This window comes from Canis lupus, chromosome 20 (assembly GCF_048164855.1).
Source record: "Canis lupus baileyi chromosome 20, mCanLup2.hap1, whole genome shotgun sequence".
Classification (NCBI taxonomy): Eukaryota; Metazoa; Chordata; class Mammalia; order Carnivora; family Canidae; genus Canis; species Canis lupus.
In genome coordinates this window covers 39,618,228-39,630,527 of record NC_132857.1, presented here as the reverse complement: position 1 = coordinate 39,630,527, position 12,300 = coordinate 39,618,228, and the positions used below count along the sequence as shown (strand labels likewise).

The window sequence follows — 12,300 nt, the reverse complement described above, 5'->3', positions numbered from 1 at the left end:
GCACTAGCCCTTGAAAAAAATGTGTAGTGTTTAAAGAAATTGCCTGCTAAACTTCTGTATGGCTTCAGTAAAAAAAATTATGTTCCATTTTCACAGCATGAAAGAAGCAGTTAAAGCAAGAAAAGTGCATTTAGAAGTTTGAAGAGTGCAAGTGTCTGATGGGTTGAGAAATGAGATTAACCCTTCACTGACTAGTGCTCCATTTTCTGTCAGAGTAAATTCTTTAGGAAAAAAGTGTTATGATGGCTCATGGGAGCAAAATAGTGACAGTGTCCTCTTGGTTGTTTTATTTCACCCTGAGGTCCATTGTTTTGTCAAAAGAAGCTACCTTTCCTAGTCAATCTGCTTTTTGGTAAGATTTTTCTTAAAGTATGCAGTTGACATAATTAAGTGTGGTTTTGAGGTTACCTTGTATATTCCAAGGTGAGACCTCCATAGGATCTAATTATTTTTTTTTCATTGAAAAGATGTTTCACAGACAGAAGCTATAGATCAAGACTCATTACAAAGGTATCTCATTATTTTTAATGAGCAATTCCATTATTTCTGACTCTGCTGAGAGCAGGACATAATTCTGTTAAGGAGAGAATCTTGTTAAAATTTCTTAGTCAGAAACATAGAGCTTCCAGTCAAACTCTGCAGTCCCGAATACTAAGTTTAAAGACATAATACTATATGTCTATGTGGGCTTCACAAAGGTGTGATGATATAGGGAGCATACTTCCTTTGAAGAAATAATTAGATATTGTGTGATTCAGTGTTATTTATAGGTCTTTGAAATTCTAAAAATGAGCAATTTTTAGCAAACATTCTTAGTATTTAAATTCATTGAACTAGTCAAAAATTAATCATCTGATAACCCAAAGATTTTGTCTGGGGTCTTAGAAATCCTTATTTTCTTCCTGACTTTTGGGATCTATCTCTTGTTAAAATTTAGATATGTAATGAGTTCATCTAAAAATTTATGGAACAAGATCAGTAAAAGGAAAGAAAGAAAGGGGGTCATATATTTTTAGGGCAGGGGAAAGAATGATTTACAGAAGAGAAGAAGATAAAACTGAACAGAGAAGGGAAAAATAATGTTCACATAAATTGCTTATCACTGATACCCTGAAAGTGAACCATCTTGTAGTAAATACCTCCAATCTATTGTTCCCATAGCCTACAAAAGGAGAAAGGAACCCAAGTGTAATTCAACACTTGTTATGGTATTATGCTTAGTGATAAGGATATGTGGGAAATAAGCAAATATTTCTGTTTAAAATTATAGAGTGTGTTTGTACATGGACGTGAGTGGTGCGGGATGTGTGTGGTGCAGGAGACTCTATGAAGAAGAATAGTAGGAATGAGTAGGTGAGAATGTAGTAATTATAATTATAATAGAGAAGAAAGGCATACAAGCTGTTTCATGATAGCTTAATTCCATTTGTATTTTGCAAACAGAATGATGCCCTCCAAAGGTAAAGGTTTTAAAGACTTAAGTACAAAGAGTTATTCATCCTAAGAGGTCAAACCAAGTTAAGAGAAAATAAAAACAAAAGCAAACCGAACAAAAAGAGCAAACAACAACAGAAACAAAGATAAAATCAAGTATATAAACATTGTTTTTACCTCAAACTCTTTGTGGAAAACTCTGCTTATGGGAAGATTGTAAACCTGGACCTTTCAGGGGTCTGAAGGGCCCATGGAGTTGGTACCAGGTCTCCAAACCAGGAAGGTTAATGTATAATTTCAATTTCCTGGTAATTCTTCATAGGCCCAGACTTATACCTGTTAAGATCCAAAGATATAATAAAAATTTTATCAGAAAATTTGTAATATACACAATTCTATTTCTATTTCCAAGTTCTTTCTTTCTTTCCCTGTGGTCATTAATAGGCACTAGTGTTTTGTTTTGTTTTTTTTCTTAAAGGATTTCTGTCAGCTTTAAACTTAACGTTGACCAGAAATTGGCATTTCCCCCCAAGTGTTTTAAATCGAAACATTTCAGTGCACCTTTTCCTAACTGGTCATAATTTAATTTGATAACTTACACAATGGCCATATTAGTTATTAGTTGCTATTATTGGAGTTTTGTACACTTACTCAAATAAGCTTGCCAGACCTATATACACATTATTTTCAATGTTTTTTCTTTTCTCTATAATTTAAAGTCATAAACTAAAAATAATTGTTTCTTTAAACATAGTTTAAGAATAACCCATTGTGAGAAGAAAGGTATAATTATCATTCAACATATTATTTTTACCAAATAGCATGTTACTAAATTTGATAAAATTTTTTGTGCATGATATATGTGAGACCAACTCATATTAAGTAATGCTTTGATCAGATGTATTAGCGCGTGAAAAGTTTGTTCAGCTTGTTGGTGTTTTATGAAATTCAAGTACAATTTGATTCATGCGTAATCAGTTTGGGCTTAAAAACTCATACATTTATTTACTCTGTAAATATTATTTAAAACTATGTTATGTGCAAGATGTTATATCATTGCTAAAGTTTACCAAGATGTATCAGGTTTCTTCCCCTAAAGAAATTACAGTCTATCATATTCATACATATACCCATACATGATGGCATTCAAAAATCCACTCACAAAAAGTGGAAAAGGTAAGCAGACTTTTACAACAAGAATAAAGGATGTATTGAACATCAATCTCCGGATGTATCCCATAGCTTGTCATGTATACCTTGTTGTTTTTTTTAACCTGCTATTGAGTGAAATTATTAAGCCTTCTAGAATATGGACAGTGATTTGTGTCAGACTTCTTGAAATGCCTCTGACCAGGGAATGTGTGTAGCTGGAGGGTCTCAGTGTCCCTTTCAGATAAAGAGATATAAGAGATTATGGATAGTTCAAAACTCTCTAGTAAAGAAATACGTAAAACACAAAATTTAGCAGTGAATGACCCAATGAATTGTAATAGGGTGATGGAAAGACCCACTTAACTGAAACTAGTGTCTGCTCTCTGCCATGGTTTGACATATTAGGGATGGTGCCTCATTTCTGAGTTTTAAAAAATTCCCATATCAAATTGGGTTTGGTATCAGATCCGGATATTCTATTTTTCCTTTTTATGAGTTGGCCGAACATTGATGATTGATTCAAAAACCAGTTATCCAAGAGCCCATCCACTGTCTCCTATAGCAGTGTTCCATTTATTAAAAGTAAAAATCATATATTAGGAGCTCTGGCAGATTAAGTTTGGCCCCCAGCAAAGATATGCTGAAGTCCTAATCTCCAGTGCTATAAATGCCTCTGTATTTGGAAACAGGAACTTTTCAGAGGCAATTAAGCAAAAATGAGATTACATTGGATTAGAGTGGTCCCTAAATCTAATGATTAGTATCCTTATACGGAGAGAAAAACTTAGAGACACCTAAGTACACATATCCACAGGGAAGGAGTCCATGTGCAAATGGAAAAATGGAAGCAGTATAGCCAAAAGCCAAGTAACACCCAGGGCTGCCATCGACCACTAGAGGTAGCTGGGAAAGAGCATGGAACAGATTTCTCCCACAGAGCCTTCAGGAAAACATGACCTACCAATACCTTGGCTTCAAATTTCTAGAACCATGAGAGAGTAAGTTTCTCTTTTAGGTCACTCAGTTAGTGGTACTTTGTTACAGCAACTCTAGGTAACTGATACAGGAGTGAAGAAAAAGGAGAAGGACATGAGTAGGCTATGCCATGTTTCCTGCCTGACCACTGTCTTCAGGAGATGGACATTTATGTTAAGAGGTTTCAAATCAAATGTGCTTAATATTAACATCTACGTGTGTTCTCTGGAGAAAATCATGATGCTGTATTTTATTTTATTATTTTATTTTATTTTATTTTATTTTATTTTATTTATTTATTTATTTATTTATTTATTTATTTATTTATTTATTTATTTATTTATTTGAATAATTATATTTTTTTCACTGGCCTCTGCTTAGATACTCTGGAAAGGGAGATTTGTGTGAATACTGTCTTATTAAAAATCAATGACCCTGCAGTGACCCACTGTCACCTGCAACTCTGATCCTGGGTTTGAGACAAGGTACCCTGGCTAGATCTTGGACATGAGATCTAGATTTACTCAATATCTAGTGTGGCTTGGCCAAGTGTTTCTTAGAGCAAAGGACTTGGAGACAGTAGACTCTAATTTGATTCCTAACTTTGTAACTTTTTGGAAAGTGCCCTTGTTCTTGCTGAGGAAACTTTCCAGACCTCATCAGTAACAGGAGGGTTTATGTAGGAGGTCCCTTTCAGTTTTCTGATTCAATGACTTAGTAAGTGAATAATTTCCTTAAAGTCACTCGTAAAGAATCTGAGTTATGCAACTAGAATTTACAGTTTACTCACCTACAAGTTTAGGCTTTCAAATAATTTTAATAAGCTCTTGTTGAATTATGAAGTTTATTTTATTTCTGTTTTGTTTTAAATGAACTGCAACTCTCACTCTTAGATGATTTTGCTAAGAATAAAGGGAAAGGCAGTAATTTGAATTTCAGATTTCTATCCCATCAAATATGAAATGAATATTTAAAGATGAACAATAAAATTAGGCCACATTTTTGAAAAATATTTCTGCTTCCTAAAGTCAGAATTATACAGCCACGACCTTTAAATAAAATACAGAGTTTCAGATAAATGCAATACTTGTAGATTATAGTTTCTGGAGAATTCTGCCCAAAGTGATATATGCCCATTCATCTTTCCTTTCAAAGAAAAAAAAATCTTTAAGTCAGATGAGTGTTCTAGAATGCTAAAATAATATGAGTGGCTCCACTCTTCCGTGTTAATATGGATTTCCCCCAAAGGTTTATAATCTTTGATGTCCAGTCATGCTTGACTTGGCATTTAAAAATTCTCCAGTAGATTTGCATCGGAATATGATTAACTGCTAGGCATTCTGGAAAGAACATGGGGCTGCTTGTTTTTGCTTTCTCTTTAGATCAGATGCTATACTGAGTGATGTATTACTGACAATATCAAGGTAAATGGAGGCAGAAACAAGGTAAATGTAGTTTCCCATGGCAAATTTGATTTTATTTGAGATATCATAATGTATTATAATATGTCAGTCTACAAATTGGGGCATACGTGTTAATGTCATGAAAGCATCAGTGAAAAATAAACCAAATTTTATAACATAATTGTATGGGGTGATTATCACATAATTTGTATGGTAAAAGAGGAGAGAGGCAGTGTCCCTAGAAGGATTCAGACAATACAAGTCAACACATAGCATTTCTCCATCTTTAGTTATCTTCTCACATCTCACCTCACCCACATTCATTAGCTAAATAACTCATGGCTCCCTGTTTCTTTCTCTTTTTTAAAAAAAAATATTTATTTATGTATGTATGTATGTATTTATTTATTTATTTACTTATTTATTTATTTATGATAGAGAGAGAGAGGCAGAGACACAGGAGGAGGGAGAAGCAGGCTCCATGCCGGGAGCCTGACGTAGGACTCGATCCTGGGACTCCAGGATCGCGCCCTGGGCCAAAGGCAGGCGCCAAACCACTGAGCCACCCAGGGATCCCCTCCCTGTTTCTTTTATGCATATATTTTATTCTGCTGCCCAAATGTAGTGCAAATCCATCTTTAACTGATACAATAAAAGCACAAGAGAGATACAGGGCATTTTTAACTCAGTATTGACTCCTTGGCATTTGGATGCTCAGTAGTGTCATGTACTTTCCAAAAATGTGGACAATGGTAAGGTTTTTGCTATGTGTGTTCCAGCAACACTGTGAAAACATCTCTTTCTTAATGAAATAATGACACAGTAATGAAGATTCTTGCTGCATAATGAGCCCAGGGGCTAACAAAGGAGCTTAGTCATTAAAAGCTTGGGCTCTCCAGAACCACACTACCTGGATTTACTCAGCGCTGCTACTTACTAGCTGTGTGACCTTGAACAGTTTACTTAATCTCTCTGCAGATTGCACATCATAAAAAGTAGAATGGGAATGATAAAAGGACCTTCCTCTGAGGACTGAGTTAATACATGTAAAGCCCTTAGAAGAATATCCTTAACATTATAAGTACTTGATAAATCATAGTTGTTATTAATGAGTTTAAATATAGGTAAGAGAAGTAATCTGGGGGAATGAGCATAAGTGTGTATCATCTGCAAACATCCCAAGGAACAATTACATTAAATTCTACAGTTCAATCTTGCTGGTTGGTTATTTTAAACTTAGGGTACCAACTTCAAGATTCTCATTGTGTTTGGCCAACCCAGAGCATGTTAAACTGAATTTTGATTATCTATATTTTTTGCATCCATAACTAGCTTTTTCAGAGCTGGTCTGTGGAACTCAGGCAGCACATGGAAGTGAAATTCTAAACTTCTTTACTTCCCTCTCACTGAAGAAGCACAAGAAGCACATGGATAAATGTAAAGCTAGCAGAAGAGTCATAACAGCTTTGACAGACTCAAAAGTATAACTGAGTAGGGACTGATCATCTTATTGGCAGCATTTGTCATCCCAGCTACAATCAGAAGAATGAAGAGGAACAGCAGCTCAGGGCGGACAAAGGATGCTATAGAGGGGGTCTGGACTCCCCTGACGTAGAATAGACTTCCTCCAAATTTATAAGAATATATTTCATGACATAGTAGTCAAGAGAAAACACAGGCTGAATAATGTGTCTGAACGCTGTGACATATTTTGCCCTGTTGGATGTAGACTTTATAAGTAGGCTCCACAGACGAGAGAAACCAGTACAAAGTTAAGAAGGTGATATCCTGCTGTTTGAGATAGGACAAAGGTCTGTCTTTCATGAGCCCCCACTTAACCGCCTCACCAAGTGCAGCTTCTCTATATCCCTGTCCTTCCACCCCTTCCACCCACAGTATCTCACCCAAAAGGGATATGAGCTATTATATTCCTGTATACTTTTTCTTCTCCATCATTTTTTTTTTTTTGCTTATGATGCTGCCCACAAGTGCTATAAGAGATATAATGCAAGACTCTTCCTTAAATGCAAAATGCTGTCTGTTAACACTTCCTTGCTTCTAAGCAAAGGTAGAAGGACCCCATGGCTTCTTCACATTTATTAAAGATAGAAAGGCAGATGTCTTTTGGAATGCCAGGACTAAACTTGTGTAAGACAGTCCTTACACAAAATTTTTATCACCTTATCTATCACCTGATGAGGGAAATTCATTTGGAATCTGTACAGATACCAGGGACACTGGCATTCTTAGTGTGCTGCAATTCCTAGAAATACAAGCTTTGTGAGGCCAAGAACATGTGCTTATTCCAATGGACTTGAACAGACTAATATACTGGAGAAGCAGTGGAATTCAGCTGCCCTCACTCACATCAGTTATTGCATTCTGTTCATTCAGTAATATATTTTTAAACGGGGGCAAGTGGAGTATGGGGGAGTTATTTTTGCTTTAGCAGCCCAATTAGAATAGTAAATTCATGGTTCTGGCCTTCTGAGACTCTACATATCCCTAAACTTGAACAGAATTGGAGTTCGTAATATATAGCTGATCAGGTCAGAACCAGTATTACATTTAAATGAAAACTCAGCATTTGTAGGCTTGTACAATACTAAGTTTTAGTATAAATATGATACTAGTTTTTGTGACTTATCTTCAGGATTTAGAGTTTAACTCATCACCAAGCACTTCGTCTGTATTATAACTATCTCACTTGTGTTTCTGTCTCCAATGCATAGCCTAATTGTAGACATCTATTAGGCATTTAGCTTTCTTTTACAGGGGAATGAATGAATATATGAATATAAAATTAATATTCTATTTTATACAAACATTCCAGTGAGCAGATTACAAGTATAAAAAGCAGAAAAAGCTAAATACATTGTGATTTTCTCTCATATTCTATTTCTAAAGTGGGCATAATTTGGCTGTTTTGAAAAAGAACACCAGGGAAGAAAATGATATGTCATTTCCTTTTAGCAGAGGTGGCAACTGCTTTTTATTTTATTTTATTTTATTTTATTTTATTTTATTTTATTTATTACTTTTAAAAAAGATTTTATGTATTTATTCATGAGAGACACAGAGAGAGGAGAAGCAGAGACACAGGCAGAGGGAGAAGCAGGCTCCATGCAGGGAGCCCGATGTGGGACTCGATCTGGGGTCTCCAGGATCACACCCTCGTCTGAAGGCAGAGCTAAACAGCTGAGCCACCTGGGCTGCCCATATTTATTACTTTTGAGTATAAAAACATGAAGATGTAAACCTACTAGTAGGAGCCATATGGTGAGTGTTCATCAAAGACCCAGAGTCTTCTAGTTTTGACTATAAGAGGAGAATTTAGTGTCTAGTCTCTCTGCTGCACTCAGATATGTTAGAATTAAGTAAGTGAGCATATTTTTAATGTTGAAAGCTACATTGTACAACTGTGGAAGGGAGACAGAACTAGAGAGAGCCAGATATGAAAGTACCTTGTAGTTTATGTGTGAGTCTCCTTATCCCCCAACCATGAAACTGTAGCTAGGGAGAGATGGCTATATAACATATCTATGCAACTAACTTGGGCTCATCATGGAAAATAGGTATATAATATAGTAAATAAAAAGTAAAAGACTAAATTTTGTATGTGCTTTCATTATAACTACAAAAAATTTTACTCATGACTAGTTTTTTTTTTTTTTCATTTTTTCAAGCACCGTCCTACACAGACACTAGAAAACATTTTTATAAAGAGCCAGATAGTAATTTGTTTTAGCTTTGCAGGACAAGAAGCCTTGTAGCATGAAAGTAGCCATAGACATTATGTCAGTACATGAACATGTTCAGGGACTGTGCAAAATAAGAAAAGGCTAGATTTGGTCTAACGGGCCACAGTTAGACCACCCATGTTTTCTTCTTTTGACAGATGTTTACTTATCAAACAAATGTTACATACCAGGTGTTGTGTTACATCCTGGGATACAAAAGTAAATACAATCTGATCGTTGTGTTCAACTGTATCCAAGTCCAACCTATAGTCATTGCCTTATTTTTAAAGTCATCCATGAATTAATTTTCTCTATATCTTGTTGACATCTTTCTAGTTGATATAACCTGAAGAATAGGCTGGCTCCTTCTTTCAACATGCTTTGAGAGTCTAGGGAAGAAACAAATGCAAATGAGTAAGGAAATTTTGAGCCTATGTGAATAATAATTCTTCACTGAATATAAATTACCGTCAAAGTATGTGGTTACTACTATTGCTCAGCTCTGCAAAGGAAGAACAGAACTCAGTGTTAATGTTGAAATTTGCCTTCAAAGACAATGGAGTCAGTGAACTACAGAATCCTTGCGATCCTTATGGAATATTCATGCTTGGCAAATCCCACTCTGTGTATTATTATTGCTCAAAGAGTGCTCAGGGAATATTGAGTAAATGCTGCTAGAGAGGAGATAAGACTTCAGAAAAGAAGAGTGCAAATAGAAACGTACATTTTTACAAAGGACTAAATTGTATGAGTGCTAATAAGAATGCAATCTAAGTTTAATCAGGAGTACCTTGTAGAAGTGGGATAAGTACAAATCTAAAACATTCTGATGGCTTTGCCAGAGGATGTTCTACATGCTAAACTTGGGCAAAAATTCTTATCAAATAATGTTGTGAGTTTTTAAAATATTGAATAAGTATACACTGATTATCTTTTGTGCCCAGTAGTCAGTGACTTCCTGAGGTTTGAGGGAACGAAATATTACTTTTTGCCCAATGGGAGGTGGTCCAGTGGGGATTTAACATTCTCACATAGAATGTTGGTCATGAGCTTGCTTTTCACCACATGGAGATTTTGTTAGCTTTCCAGGTCAGATGAGTCTAAGTAGCAGAAGAAAAACCACCCCCAAATCCTTTCCATCCCACATGAAATCATGCCTTAAAACTGAACAGTATATTATAGAGACATTTGCACTCAGAGACACAGCTTGTTCTCAGAAGGCAAATTAAGTTTAAAGTTCTTTCAAAGTGATAAAGAGCAGGTTAAGCCTGCTGGTCCCATGATGTTTTAAAGCTATGCACATTTTTCTCCTGCTTAAGGATTTACAAAGTGTTCACCATCTTGTATCCTTATAACATTGATAAGTTTATCTTTGGCAAAAGACTCTATGCATTCAGTGCTCATCACTCTGTTGCATTATTTTGAAGGACCATTAGAGAGAATGCACATCTGGGCTGCATCACAACTTCCCAGGCTTGTGACCATGGGATTGCGGCCAAGCCTCTTATTTTCTTTATTTCTAATAGTGGATAAAAGTAGTACTTACTTGTACTCCTGGGTGGCACAGTCGGTTAAGCATCAGACCCTTGATTCCAGCTCAGGATATAATCTTGGGGTCAAAAGATCAAGCCCTGGTTAGGGCTCCCTGCTCAGCAGGAAGTCTGCTTGAGATCCTCTCCCTCTTCCTCTCCCCCCCCACTGGCTCTCTCTCTCTCTCTCAAATAAATCTTTTTTTTTTTTTTTTTAAGGTAGTACTTTATTGGGCTGCTAGAGTAAAGGTAGGTAAAACATTTGAAGTACCTGAAAGATAACATCTTTTCATAGAAATTAGGAACTATTACTTGGAATACCAATAAAAATATATTTATGATTAGCAAAAGTTCAAGCAACAATTCAGTCCTTGTGCTTATTATTCTGAAATTGATTTCTAAACTTTTCCTGAATTATCAGCATGCTAATAAGACATTGGACATAACTAACAGTCCTGGAGGAAAAACTTGGACATTTTTCTTCTTTTAAAACTTATTTTGTCATTTGGCATGGTCTGACACTAATGATTTTTAGTTTAGAGGGAGAATTCTTCACATAGTATGTAGCCATATCATTCATCGACCAAATAGAGTCATTTGTAAAAGTAAAAAGGTTATTAAAACAATTAAATTCCATAATTTTTAGAATATTTATTGACTAATACAATGGATTTATTGATTTTGTAGATCTATCTGATAATTATATTCAAAAACTATTTTCAGAAATAAAATTCTTTCTAAAAATAAAATGCAGATGCTTAACCGACTGAGCTCCTCAGAGCTCCCATTTTCAAACTTTAATCAAATTCTTATTTATATCTGTTTCATACCATATTGCTAGTATGTTTCTGAAGAATGTATATTCATTCACACTATTGTCTTATTTAACTTATTTTTCAAGGGCACCTGGGCGGCTCAGTTAGTTAAGCATGTGCCTTCAGCTCAGGTCATGATCTCAGGGTCCTGGGATTGAGCCCCACATCTGGCCCTCTGTTCAGGGGCAAGTCTACTTCTTCTTCCCCCTGTTTCTGTGATCTTTCTTGCTCTCTCAAATAAATAAATAAAATCTTAAATAAATTATGTTTCATAAAAATATGAAATCTTCAAAAATATATAATTTTCAAAGTTGCATTTTGTGGCTAATACATTTGAAATTATTAATATCTTCTATTGACTATCTTTGTAGATCATAATATATTGAATTAAGAATGTACTTCTTTTTTTACATATGCTAAACTCACTCCTAGTTGTGAATCAGTTTTTTAAGATAAATCTCTCTGTGTATGTATTCTTTTTGGTTCTATTTCTCTAGAAAACCCTAATACAAACATAACAAACTTTTTAAAGCTCTATTTTTTAAAAGATTTTATTTATTCTCTCATGAATACACAGAGAGGCAGAGACATAGGCAGAGGGAGAAGCAGGCTCCCTGTGGGGAGCCCAATGGGGGACTCGATCCCAGGACCCATGGATCACAACCTAAGCTGAAAGCAGACCCTCAACCACTGAGCTGCCCAGGGGCCCCTAAAGCTCTACTTTATTTTATTTTTTTAAAAAGATTTTATTATTTTTTAAAATTATTTATTCATGAGAGACACAGAGAGAGAGACAGAGAGAGAGAGAGGGATAGACTAACAGGCAGAGAGAGAAGCAGGCTCCATGCAAGGAGCCTGAGTGGGGCTCGATCCTGGGACTCCAGGATCACACCCTGAGCCAAAGACAGGCACTAAACCACTGAGCCACTCAGGGATTCCCTAAAGCTCTACTTTAATTCTATGAATTGAAAGAAGAAAAATGGAACCATTATAGGAATTAACTTTCTGTGTGATGAGTCTAGCAATACTGATATAAAATTAGACTCATTTTATTATTCAGACTTCTTCTGTTATTCAGGTCAATAAATTAATAGCTATCATTTTATATTTTATTCTTGCACATGAAAAGTTGTAATTAAAAGTGAGCAAGGCTAATTTAGAAGAATAGTAATTTGATCTAAATAAAAAGTCATGTTGCATAGAATGTTATATAAATATGTCTTTTGTTGCTACATGTATTAAATCCTTATTT

At 35.3% G+C, this 12,300-nt stretch overlaps 1 protein-coding gene across 1 annotated transcript in view; it reads left to right on the top strand.

Moving 5' to 3' along the window:
- DPP10 (dipeptidyl peptidase like 10) overlaps positions 1-12,300 on the top strand; it is a 1,275,784-nt gene that overhangs the window by 208,229 nt on the left and 1,055,255 nt on the right. The gene's annotated exons all lie outside the window — the stretch shown is intronic.